At 41.5% G+C, this 12329-nt stretch overlaps 1 long non-coding RNA gene across 1 annotated transcript in view; it reads left to right on the top strand.

Moving 5' to 3' along the window:
* Window positions 1–12329, top strand: part of LOC119653904 — a 250853-nt gene that overhangs the window by 198891 nt on the left and 39633 nt on the right. Inside the window, exon 2 of the long non-coding RNA XR_005249777.1 lies at window positions 1049–1073. This is a non-coding gene — a long non-coding RNA (uncharacterized LOC119653904). The remainder of the gene's footprint in view (window positions 1–1048; window positions 1074–12329) is intronic.

Raw genomic sequence — 12329 nt, forward strand, 5'->3', positions numbered from 1 at the left:
CCAAAACGAGGGAAGTGAACATCAGGAATAAGGGAGACATTTGAAACTTGCCTTATAAACGATTTGGATAGAGGCGTCGATTTTATCGTAGCTAATGTTAGTAAATTCTATAAGCACTTTGTATTTAGTATTAAGAAGCACAGACAAACTTATATTCCTTGTTCTGGCTTTTGGTAGTTTATCTACCGAAAGAATGCAAATCCAACATTGCTGTGGCAGTTTCAATTTACTTTCTCCGATTGAAAAAAAGAAATTTTCTTTCTTAAATGCTGAATAGTGAGTTTTTTATTCCACATGTACCGGTATTTCGAGGACCAGTTGTCCTCTTCCTCATTGAATTTTTGTCTCAAATTTACGCATGAGTTTGCCACGAGGAACTGTTTGGTAAAGTATTGCGGGTTGTGGGGTTTTTCTTTCTCGTTGGTCCTCCGGATGCGGTTACTATTTTGTGCCCATTTGGTGATTGATGTGGAAAGATTTCGCCAGAATGTATTTTGTAGCCACTTTTAACCGCAGCAAAAAGTGGCTTCAATATTTCACACTTCGATAGGTATTAGTAGAGATAGGATTGGCGACGGTATGTTCTGCTGTGGGTCTACTCTGTATCAAAACTGTGCGATTGGTTGAACTGTTGGTTGTCAGAGAATTCGAGAGTTAGTCGGTGGGTGTGGTAGTTGGAAACGCTGGATAAGCCACGATGAATAAAGATTCTACTCTATTTTTGTGCTAAGTATCAGTTAAAATAGAGCTGCTTTCCAGATGGCACCAATTATGTCAGTGATTGCGCCTCACTGAGATGGTGATTGGGTGCGTACACAAAAGATACAAGAGGGTGGATGGAGTTCAATGCTGACGAGGGTGATGAGATACCACATGGAAAACTGATGCCGAAAGTCGTTGTGGAACTCGGCCTGAAACGTTTAAAATTAATCAAAATATTCCTGAAATGAGAATCAAACAATATAATAATAATTTAATTTAATTTAATTTTATGGTTTAATTTTAAATATAATTTGAATTTAATTATTTTTTTTTCTTTCTTTTCTAGGAACGCTGAACTATTCCAACACACAGTAAGTATCCTTTGTTACTGTTGAAAAATTTAGGGAAGGTCTGAAGTAAAGATAAGGTGCAGCACAGAACCCAGAACACTACTTTTGAGAATCATCGCTTATATACAAGTTGCGATGCATACACTGAATCCGAGAAATATGGCTATGCAGAACTCTCTGTTTTCTGCAGTATATCTAATTTTACAAACGATTCTCCGCAAAGCAAAGACGAAAACAAACATCCATGACAATGTGGGATTTGAACCTGCTGTAACATGATTTGGAGGCAAACGCTTAAAAAATTCAACAATGGCACAATTAGATTCTTAGAGTTGAAAAAAAAAGATGACTAACCGTTTCATCCAGGTCATCAGTCAGTCATCAGACGCTGCTTCACCTTTGCCCTGGGGTAGCGTGACCGAAAGTGGCAACAGAGGGAAATCACTCCTTTTTATATAATTGCAAACACGGCAAGGTTGCGAATTATATCTAACTCTCTCTCCCTTAGTACAAGAAAGTCTGAGGTGAAAGTTTTTTGTTTAATAACAAATCTCCAGCCAGTCAGATACGACTCGAGAATTTTATGGGTATTCTTAGGTAGTTTTTCCTTGATTTTGTCGATGAGGCCTTCATGCAAGAACTTCTTAAATGCTTGTGCAACGTCAAGGAATACGGCCGAACAATACTTTCCATCTTCCAAAGCATAGCCTATCTCAGAGGCTATCCGACTAACTTGTACAACAATTCCATGCTTTTTCCTGAGTCCAAACTGACGAGAAGGCATAATTCAGTTTTTATCCAATTACAAATTTTTCGAATAAATTTGATAGTGAGGGAAGCAGGCTTATCGGTTTACAGGACGTGACAAGCGTGGGTTCTTTAGCTTCCCTTGGAATCATCGTTCGACATCGACAATTTTCAGCATTTCCGAAAGTAACCACGACGTAAGACGCCATTATGTGTGTTAGTTGAATGGTTGCAGATCTTGGCAGTTCTTGGATCATTTTTGCCTTAGTAAGGAAGGGCCAGGAACTTTTTTTGGAATTAATGGGGTCTTGCGAGGATCTTAAGGTTTCGGAAACTTTGGAACGAACTGATTGTTATACAAATTTGGGAATCGAAAGTGATTCGATTCGACAATCAGACAATTGGTGATTCGCTCAGGATTGTTCTATTGAGCTTCTTCATTGCTCTCGAAAGGGAAAAATTCGTGGTCAGAAAAGGTGTTAGATTTTAAAGGAAGCACTTCAGATGCTTATGTTTCTGCTTTTTGTTTCTTATCGCTCTTTTCTAGCTGTTGGCAAATTTGTTTTCAAATTCGGTGATCTAAACTGCTGCCATTCACAACGCAACTGTCGTTTCTTTTATCAGCTGGTCTGTTATTTTTGAACGCTATGGATGCTCTGAAGCTGCACATTGGTACTTCAGTTTTGCATGCAGGGCAGCTGAAGCAATGTACAGTCTGGACGAGTTCGTGGTTTCCTTTCAAGGACACATTTACTTTTAAATGTGAAGAGATGTATATATTTCCGACACATAAGGCGATCAGTTTACTAAACGTCTTTTAGTTGGTGGCCTGGATCTTTAATTCACTTTAACGTACACAGGACATGCTTTTTAATTGGCAGTGTGATTTTTACCGCGGTTACCGTATTTTTTTGCCAGATGGACTTTCCTTGTCTTTTTTTTAATGGGTGGAGGTGGAAACCTTAAAAAGACGCTGCTGCGCCAGGTTATAGTATTATGTGGGACTCTCATCCAGTAGAACCACCCGCATTTCTCCGCCCATATTCCCACGGGACTATTGTGAAGTATTACTTCGCGAGTAGGGCTCTGATTTACACCAGCACAGCTGAGTCACTGACCCATTCAAGTTCCTGCAACTTTTCCTGTATTGCAATTACTGTGCGTTTATCGCAAATTTGCTTCGGACCTCAGCATCTCCTCCACGAAATCATGGGGTCCGATAACTGCGTTGAGGGCGTCATTTAACCTCCCTCTTTCAATCGCGAATCTTGTTTCGGGACCTCTTGTTTAACGACCCATTCGGGACAGTCTCGCCAGTCCGAAACGATGCAAGAACTTCCTGTATCCACCGTGTCTGTAAGGAACTGTGTTAGATGGTAATTCAATTCTCCACATTTCTTCTCAACCCATTTCTCAATACACGAGATCGATGCATGGGTTCAGTGGCCCTTTCCGGAATTATCCCACCGCTGTTGCCATCTCCTGTACAGCCGCTACCTAGTGGCTTTTCGTAAGCGATAAGCAGCCCTCAATTAGATTTTGGCCCTCCAATATTAGGCATCATCCTAGAGATGAGCTGATGAGCTAGTCTTTGGAGCCCAACTTTGACATTGATCATAATCCCCGGGTATCTAATGTTCGATTTTGAAACAACCTCTTGATTACCAATCCGTCTTATCTTCCTCCAGGCCCAGTTTCCATTTGGAGCCATGCTTTGATGGCATGAATGGTTTCACGTGCATACAGTTCCAGGTCCTGGGGGTGTTTCCCAACCATCGCCAGATCGTCTGCAAAACCAATAAACGTTGACTTGAGTCAACTTGAGGACTTTCTTCGAAATCTCGTTCGATTCCGGAGCTTCATTTTCCCCAATTCGTCTATAGATCTCCCGTAGTTCCTCCTCGGTCACCCCGGACGTCCCGTTGAACCATTGGCTGATGTCAACTTTCTTCTTGTCGCGGGAAAAGGATTCCAAATATTTTGAACAGGAGTCGCGAGCACTTCACTTGAGGTAATTTTTGTCCACGAACTTAGTTCATTACAATCTTGTAAGCAGCGCCCCACGGGTTCGTATTTGCCTCAAGGCACAACTGCATGTAGTAATTCCGCTTACAGTTCCCGTATAGCCTTCTTAAGGTTACTTCGAAGATCGCGGTATTCCTTCTCCAACTGCTGCTGTACTGGCTTTCCTCTTGTCCTTTAGCAAAGTCTGCTCGCTCTCAGACACAATGCTTTCAACAGTTCCACCAGTAGTTTGGGTTCCCAGTATGGTGGAACTTCTATCACGGCATTGTAGAGTCGCATGTCTCAGTTACCCGTGGAAATAACTGGCTCCCTTTTTCCAGCGCCCTCCCTCCTGCTAAAATCACCAGGAATTTCTCCTCCTTGACAGCTTCAGTGGACCACGCAGCTATCCTGCACAGCATGCATCGTGGATCTGCAGTGCAGCCTTTGACGACGACTACCTTCGTCTCCATATTTCCTGGCGCTTCTCGACTGCAATGTAGCCGAAATCGAGGCATCTGAACCATCTCTTGAGAGATATTTGCTCCCTAAATCGGCACACGACCTAACCAATTTTTACCTTGCCCGCAGTAGTCACTTTAATTCCTGATTTAATCGGCAAGCTAATAATAGCGGTCTGTGTACCTTCATATGCCTTGTTCATTCTTTTTATCGCGCTTTCTTCTATTCCGCTAAATTGTTCCCTTAACGCAGCACAGATATCCTCTTGTAATGTGACCTCGTCTAGAGCTGTGCACGCGATTACTATTTGTTACTTTCGAACTTTCACGTCTGCTTGCTCATCTAGCACCTTTTTCACTTGACCGCGAAAACTACCCGCTGACTTCTAGCTGGATTTGATGTTCCAGCATCAGATCCGCCTTTTGCGTTCGCCTAATATGACTTACACTGCCGCCCAGGTCTGTCAATTCCGGATAGGCTTCCGAAGGATATGTGCGTAGGACATATCTCCTTTCTTGGAAGTATTGATTATTTCCGGACGAAACTTCTTTTTCACCTTCTGCCGCTTTTTGCTGCCCACCTTTGTCCATTCTCCTGGTTTACGAGTTGTAGGCTCTTCCCTTTTTGTCAAAGTTGGAGCCGTAATCGAAGGACTACCCGGAATTTTCGCGGCTCAGCGTTCTCCAGTGAAGAGGTTTTTTTCTTGTCTGCTTGTTGGGCATCATTACTTCATCCCTACTCCGTCTGCCAGCGATCGCCCCTACCTGATGTTGAGAAGGCGTCATATGTGTCTCTCGTGTGACTTAGTATAGGACAACTTAATGCCCTCTATCAGAGCCCTGATGTTTTGGTAGATATTCCGCCTCCCCTTGATGAATGCACAGAGTTCGTTTATGCGTTCTGAAGAAACTCTATTGTAGTATGATCCCTTTCGAGTGCCGCGACGAATCCCGACTCCCTAGGGGTAATGTTGCCCTCGGTGGTGACCTTGTAAGCTTCGAGCCCTTGCGAAAATGATCCGGTGTGGATCTCATTTCTTCTCCATTAAGATCTCTTGTAACAATAGACGCCAAAGTAGCCAAGTTCCTCATTACTGAGGCACTGCGGTCGCTGGATATCGACAGTTCGGGGCCCGCTTGCACATCTCCTGATGCGTATATGTGCATGTCCAAAGCGCATTCACCGAGCGTTCCCTTACCCGCACGAAGTGACGCGCCTGTTGGGAGATTTGGCAACTTCACGCAGGGGATCTTCTTTGTCTAATGGGCATTAACTGTGGGGTGGATGTCACCGCATATACTAGAAAGTGCACAGTATGATTTAGTGTGTTCAAAATTTTGACAATTAATACATTATATAGGCCCTTTTTGTTTCATCAGTTCTTCAACTATCCCCCGATGTAAAAGGTATCGAAAGGTCTAAATAGTGTTTGATAAAAAGCCTATTGACGGCCAGTTTTAGGTTGGCCTATTGAACATGAATTCTTCGGATTATTTTGACAAACATTTTCAACAAATTCTGCATTTGCCATTGCTTCTCAGGTAGCGGATTTGTATTCTTGTTTTGGACATTCCAGATACAATTCCTCTTAGTATCTAACCCCAAGCCATGACCTTCCTGATTAGCAGTAATCACTATATGTCAGATATATAAAGTTTCAACATTATATGAATTTAGTAATATTTTTTTCCTTCTAAACATTGCAAACAATATGTTCAAGCCACCTATCTTCCATTACATTGGACCCCATATACACATCTTGTCGTAGTGAAATAACGGTATAAAAACAGCATCAAATAGTAATTTAAAATTGCGTAAAGGTAAATTTCAGAAAAATTGTGAAACCTTTTCGAAAAAAAACATTCAACACCGCTGCATAGTATGAAATGGTATGACGCTGGCAACGGCTTTGCTTCTAGTGAATAACACAAAATTTTACTAAACAACAAGGCAGACTGGCGAATTCGGAATAATGGAGTGAGTAAAGCAATAGATATGCCACGAACTGAACTATTCAATGCTATCTGAGTTTGTGATAGTTTTTAGTCCGAAAAGAAAAAAGTTCACTGAACCCTATCGCCAACCTTTCAATGTCTATTATGTGAAGAAAATGAATGTTTCACAATTTGACTTTGATAGTGAAGCAGCGTGCTGGCGGCTGTGTTGGGAAATACTCGTGGATAGATGGATGGATGTAATTCCATAGTTAGTAGAGCAATAACAATAACAACAACTAATATTACAGTGTTTAGCTGCGTTAAATATTGGGGCAGAATGGTGGGTTCAGTCGTTGGAGCATATGCAAATGAAGGGGCAAAGTACCAGTTTTATGTTGTTTTTATTTTAGAAATTAATAACATTTAGAACATAGTCTGATCTTGGGAATATTGTGACTAAAGCCGCTGCAAAGGGAAGAAACAATGGAAGTACTAATGAATAACGAAGATAGCCAGAAAGAGGACTTCATGCATCTGACTTTAGCTCCGGTGCTGGACGAGTTTAAGGATCTGAAAGGGAACTCAGTCTAACGAGCGGAATTGTTGAAGGTATCTTAGAAGGGAAAGTGCAAAGTTACAGACTAGCATTAGGTTTCTAGAATCATCGCCTAAAAGGCGCTGAAATTTTGCACTCCTCCGAGCCACATCATCTACATACTTGCGCATATAACACGATGCAATTCGCCTTGCACTTTCCGCATTCAGTTCGAATACGGTAAATTCAACGTCTTCTCGTTTTCATTGCTCGTTCACGTAATCATTAACTTGAATCTAATCTAATCGTCTCGGCCCCGCCAATCGTTTCACTTTGAATCACTGCAGACCGTCAGACCGTTGGCACTACCTGTTTTGTCTTTAACAACGGCAGCAATTACCTACTGTAAAAAGTGAAAGTATCTAAACTACTTGTAATGCAGATAATTGTTGGTTTTTTGCTTGGATGTGCGTTTTGATGGCATACGGTAGCAAACTGACATCATACCTGCATATGCACGGAGATATGTCTTTACGTATATGTGGATATTCAGTATGCGTGGAATAGGAAGCTTTGCAGTCCATGATCATATTCACACACTTTATCCAGTCCTCTTATCTATGATGTGTTTTTATGGCTACCGGTGGATTGTAATAATTTCATTATGCACCACTTTTTCTCCATCATTTTGAAAATAGTGCATGCAATGCATATTTCTGATTGCTGTTACGTTACCATAGATGAATTGCATTGCATGAGATAACAATCCATTGGATGAACTTTGGTTTGGTTATAAAATGCTACTCGATATTCAGTTCCTTCTCATATGTATGTTGGTTTAGGCTATGCTTTTTTTTGTGAAAGCAATTTGCTTCCATATTTACTAATCAAATGCCCTTATAAGGGGTGAATTGTACAGTATTGAAATATGGAAAGTCTATAGCATACGAAAGACCTTCCCCAATTGATTTGATCGTTATAAATTGTGCCCAACGTGGTATAATAACGGTTTTATGATTTACCTCAGTTACGCATGCTCATGACAGATTGTTCAGTAACCTTATATTGCGCGACTTGTGAAGTCATCTACCATGCATCGAAACTCAGCCGGAATGCTTCATAATCTGACAGATGGCAGATTTGGGCATGAACATCCTAGAGGTTTAACGTGAATCGCGTAAATATAATCGCATGGATCTCTTCGTACATGGATTGAATAGGTGACCATAATCGGGTACTGGTTTATACTGAGTACAAAGTCAGCATTCATACCAGTGGATGCAAAGCCTATTTAACGATGACACATCGTCCAGGAGTTCTACTCAAGTATATACTTTTAGAATGCCATCTCAGCTTCAATGACAGCAGTTAACACTTCAGATAAGTCTCTTGGTGACTCGGATCTGGTTGCCTTTCTGGAGCCCGATAGATTTGGGGAGGTCCAAATCAGTTCCATTCCAAATCCCTAACTGATTTGGACCTTCCTAAATCTGAACATAGAAAACATCAGGGTGCATTGTCAAAAAAATACAAAAGGATCCGCTTCCATTGAGAACCTCCTGGCATCAATATGTCCCATATATTTACTCTATAATTTTTTGGGCTTAATGGGGATGTTGGTGTGATTAGCACACCTTACTAATATAGACATCAAATCTTGGAGTTATTTTTCTGAACTCAGCGAATTTATTTGAGAATTGTTAATAATATCCTGAAAATTGATCACTCTATCGCTTTGAATTTTCAATGTTAAATTTCAAGTCTCATACTGACCTGATCTGTCTCTGATTTAATTTTGCAGGAGATAGTTAAGTACAATGGAAAAGTTCAAAGAGACAATAAAAGACTGCCTTTTTCTTCATTTTCCGAAAATGATCACACATTTTATGATTACGAAGAAAGGCATTAACTCCACTGTTATAAGGGTCAAAGTCCCCAACTGAAGGAACTTCGGAAGACTTTTTTTATTCGCCAGGCTAAAGAAGTGAGCTACTAGTTATTCTTCATTAAACTTTTCTTCCGGGTTTGTTATTCTCCAAGTTGTGTTTAGTTTCTGCGTTTGGGTGGCTCTAATCTGCCCTTGATCTTTTAATATTAATTTGTTATAACTATGAACTACCGAAGTCTCTGCTTGAGCTCACTGCGGCGCATGATTCTCACAGGTGCGGCTTGCTGATTCCAAGTGCAAATTCCAGTACCTGCTTTCCATTTGAAAGTTGTCTGGTTTTTGGTCGTCAAGTTTTCGAGATTTTGCTGGCACTCCCTTATCAGTTTCGATCTAATTTGGGGAGATGAGCTGGGCTTTTAATGCTGCCCGCCTACCAGAACGAATATGGATCTTAGGACATTATTTTACCGCTACAGTTCTCCCTGTCCTACAGGTTTATCGCATACACGATAAACACAGTTATGTTTTGACCGAAATGAAATGAAATGGAATTTTAAGGACGTAAAATCACTGTCATCTAAACGTTTTGTGATTATGTTGATGATTCTATTATGTCCATGCGCCATAATTATGGACATATTGTCCACCTGTACGCCTGTACCCTATAAGACTGGCCTCACATTTTCTGAGTTCCACGGGTTGTAATTGCAACAGCGTCTTCAGGGCAAGGGTGGTTGTGCGCTTCGTCACATCCATAATGCAGAGAGGTTTGAAAAATAAAAGAGACCATATAATCTCCTTGAACGGAAAAAAAGTGAGCCACAGGGCTAGACTACGATTGAGTAATTCAGTATATCATATGAGATTTCAATCCTTATGTCTTATGTACACCCCTCTTTGTGACAAAAAGTGTCCGCTTGTTTTTGTGAACCACTTGTTAGCTACATACACAAGATGTTTGTTTTGCTTTACTTGATACTTGAAGTCTTTCAACGAAAATTGTGCTGGGAACTGATTTATCATGCAATTTTCCCGTTTATACCACTCTCCTATTAGATTCTGGGTTGTGCCAGCTCGGAAATCATCAGTCTAAATTTTCCTGATATGAGTATGCTGATATTACCGGTATCTCCTTGGGCATAATGCCCCGATCTGACCAACAGCTCGTCTTCTAACTACGGGTTCAAGGCTCGATATCTGAGATGACGACCCTATGCGTCTTTTCTGCTTATGCACCAATGTTATATCCGTCAGGATCACGATACCCATCGTTTCGTTCATTGCAGTGATCTCGATGTTCGACATCAGCTGATGGAGGACCGTCTTACAAGATTTTCCTGATCTCCTGATATTAGGCTCTCCCTCATATGGTTCCCAACAAGATTTTTCTAGTATCATGACCAGATATGTTTTAGGCTTGGTCAAATATGCTTCTAACTTTGGTAGAAAGATCATCCTAACCCATCTCCAAGCAGTCAATAGTCAAGATAATTAAGTACACTCTATCTGAACCTACGGTTCAAATGAGCTTATTGCCGATTTCGCCTCATTCAATGTCACCATCGAGTTCGGATATTTATGAACATGGCTGCCTATTCTATTGCCTGGAACTACGAGTATTTCGTTCAACATGTTCTCGTCATTTATTTTTATTTCAGTGAACATGCTGAAGGATTTGTTGGGTTTTCTTTCCAGTTTTTGTGAATGCTCTATCGGATTTCTTCAGTGTCTCGAAGGAATTAACATTTCTTCCGGAAGAGTTTCCATTTTACCACATGACCTCATTCATGAGTCCCTTTCGGCTTTGTTATATTCTACCATATCCTGTCGTCTGCGCCACACTTGGTAGAATTTGATTGCACCAGTTATACTTTCTGTGCAGCTTTTGTTTGCCAGTCGTCAGCTATTCTCATACGAGGTGATGATTATCCTGTTGAGCTCCCTGACAGCCTCCTCGATGTCGTACGTGGTTTTGACCACCCTCTTCGCCCGAATAATGACACTGTCTCACAGAGTAATGAGCGGTACCGTGCTTGTAACCACTGATTTGTGCAGTTTGTAAACGGGACTCCTTCGCGAAGTAATTGGTCTTGAACTAAGGCCCAGTGGAAGGTTGATTTTCTCAAACAGAATAATCACTTGCGCTATCTTTGTTGATTCGGCTACATTTACAGGGGCAAGCGAGACGTTCTTGCTCTTCCGTCGTTTGACCTTTCCGTATTGACTTGGTTTGGGATTCCTTTAATAGCTCCCATGTTCCGCTTGTTCAATAGCTCTCTTTCGCCTTTGGGCTCCACATAGCTTCTTTCCGGATATGGCTAGTATCCCATTGTGGATATGGTTGTATCTATGGATTTACCTACAAAATTTATGTTTTCACTGCTCTGAACAGATGGCGACGATATTCCACCGTATCACTTCACTTATGAGTACCACGTTGCTGCCCCAGTTCTTTATTTTTGGTTGCCTTGGGCCCATGTGTCAAGGGACTCCGTAGACACGGTTTGTTATCTTAGCTGTTGCTCGGTACCCCAGAGGTTTCAGGATTTTTCGTTTGCCTCTTGGATACCTCGTAGGTCCCCCAGCCTCTGTATCACGAAAAGGTAGTTAGCCTATATGGGATCGGATATTCTAATTAACGAATACAATGAGGCAAATAGGCACAATTTAATATATTTGAAATTGGAGGGCAAGTTTCCTGGCTAACATAAATTTTCTTCTCAGGGTTGGTGGTTCTAAGGGTACCGCTGTTTACTCAGGGGTAGTCAACATGGCAGTTACGGTGAAGCCTAGATTCCCTTACAGACATGTATGAGGAATAATAATAAAAATCCATATTGGATCACGGCCTTGTGCTAAAGCACTTCATTCAACACTGTAACCGTATACTACAGTACACTGTAGGAGGCATTGTGGTCAGCATTGCGCTCGCCCAAGATTATTACCCTGATTTAACTCAGGTACGCACTCACAGCTGGCATCCGACATCCAGTCACGATAACAAATCCCTCTGCCAACAGTGAAATTTGAACCGCGACCTTCTGCTACGAAAGCCCAGCGCTCCACTGGAGTCATCCGGACAGACATGTAAGAGGAAGGTCCTGAGAAAAATGATAAAGGCGAAGAGAGATAGAAATTGAAGATGAGTCAGTTGGGCGGTTGTACGAAATGTTTGAAAATATTCAAATGCTTAAAAGTGGGAAAACTAGAGAGCACTCTTTTCGAGGTGAAACGGAAAGCAGCTACGACGCATATAGACTCGATACCATTGACGCGCGGAAAGGTGGCCAATAATACGATCATGGAGATTCCTTGATAAACATTCGGTAGCTCTGATGCCGACTGATCATACGGTTTCCACATTCGTCTTTAAAAAAACATACTCTGTCGTAATCACCAGAAGAGGAGAATGGTCGATGAATGGCCAGGAGTCTTTCGGAATTACAGACCTATTAATCTTCACCGACGGGTCAGTCATGGAAGACGGATCGGGCGCAGAGGTCTTCTCGGATAAACCGATTATGGAATTGGCCCGACCTCTCGCAAAAATGACGACCATATTCCAGGCGGAAATATGATGGATATGATGGAAATATGTATGTGTATTTACCATTTTATTGGCAGTACAAGAATGCTTGTGACAGGAATGGAGGGTCACACCATTCGAATCGGTTCCGACAGTCAGGTAGCATTATTAGCACTAA

The sequence above is a fragment of the Hermetia illucens genome, chromosome 4 (assembly GCF_905115235.1).
Source record: "Hermetia illucens chromosome 4, iHerIll2.2.curated.20191125, whole genome shotgun sequence".
NCBI classification, from domain to species: Eukaryota; Metazoa; Arthropoda; class Insecta; order Diptera; family Stratiomyidae; genus Hermetia; species Hermetia illucens.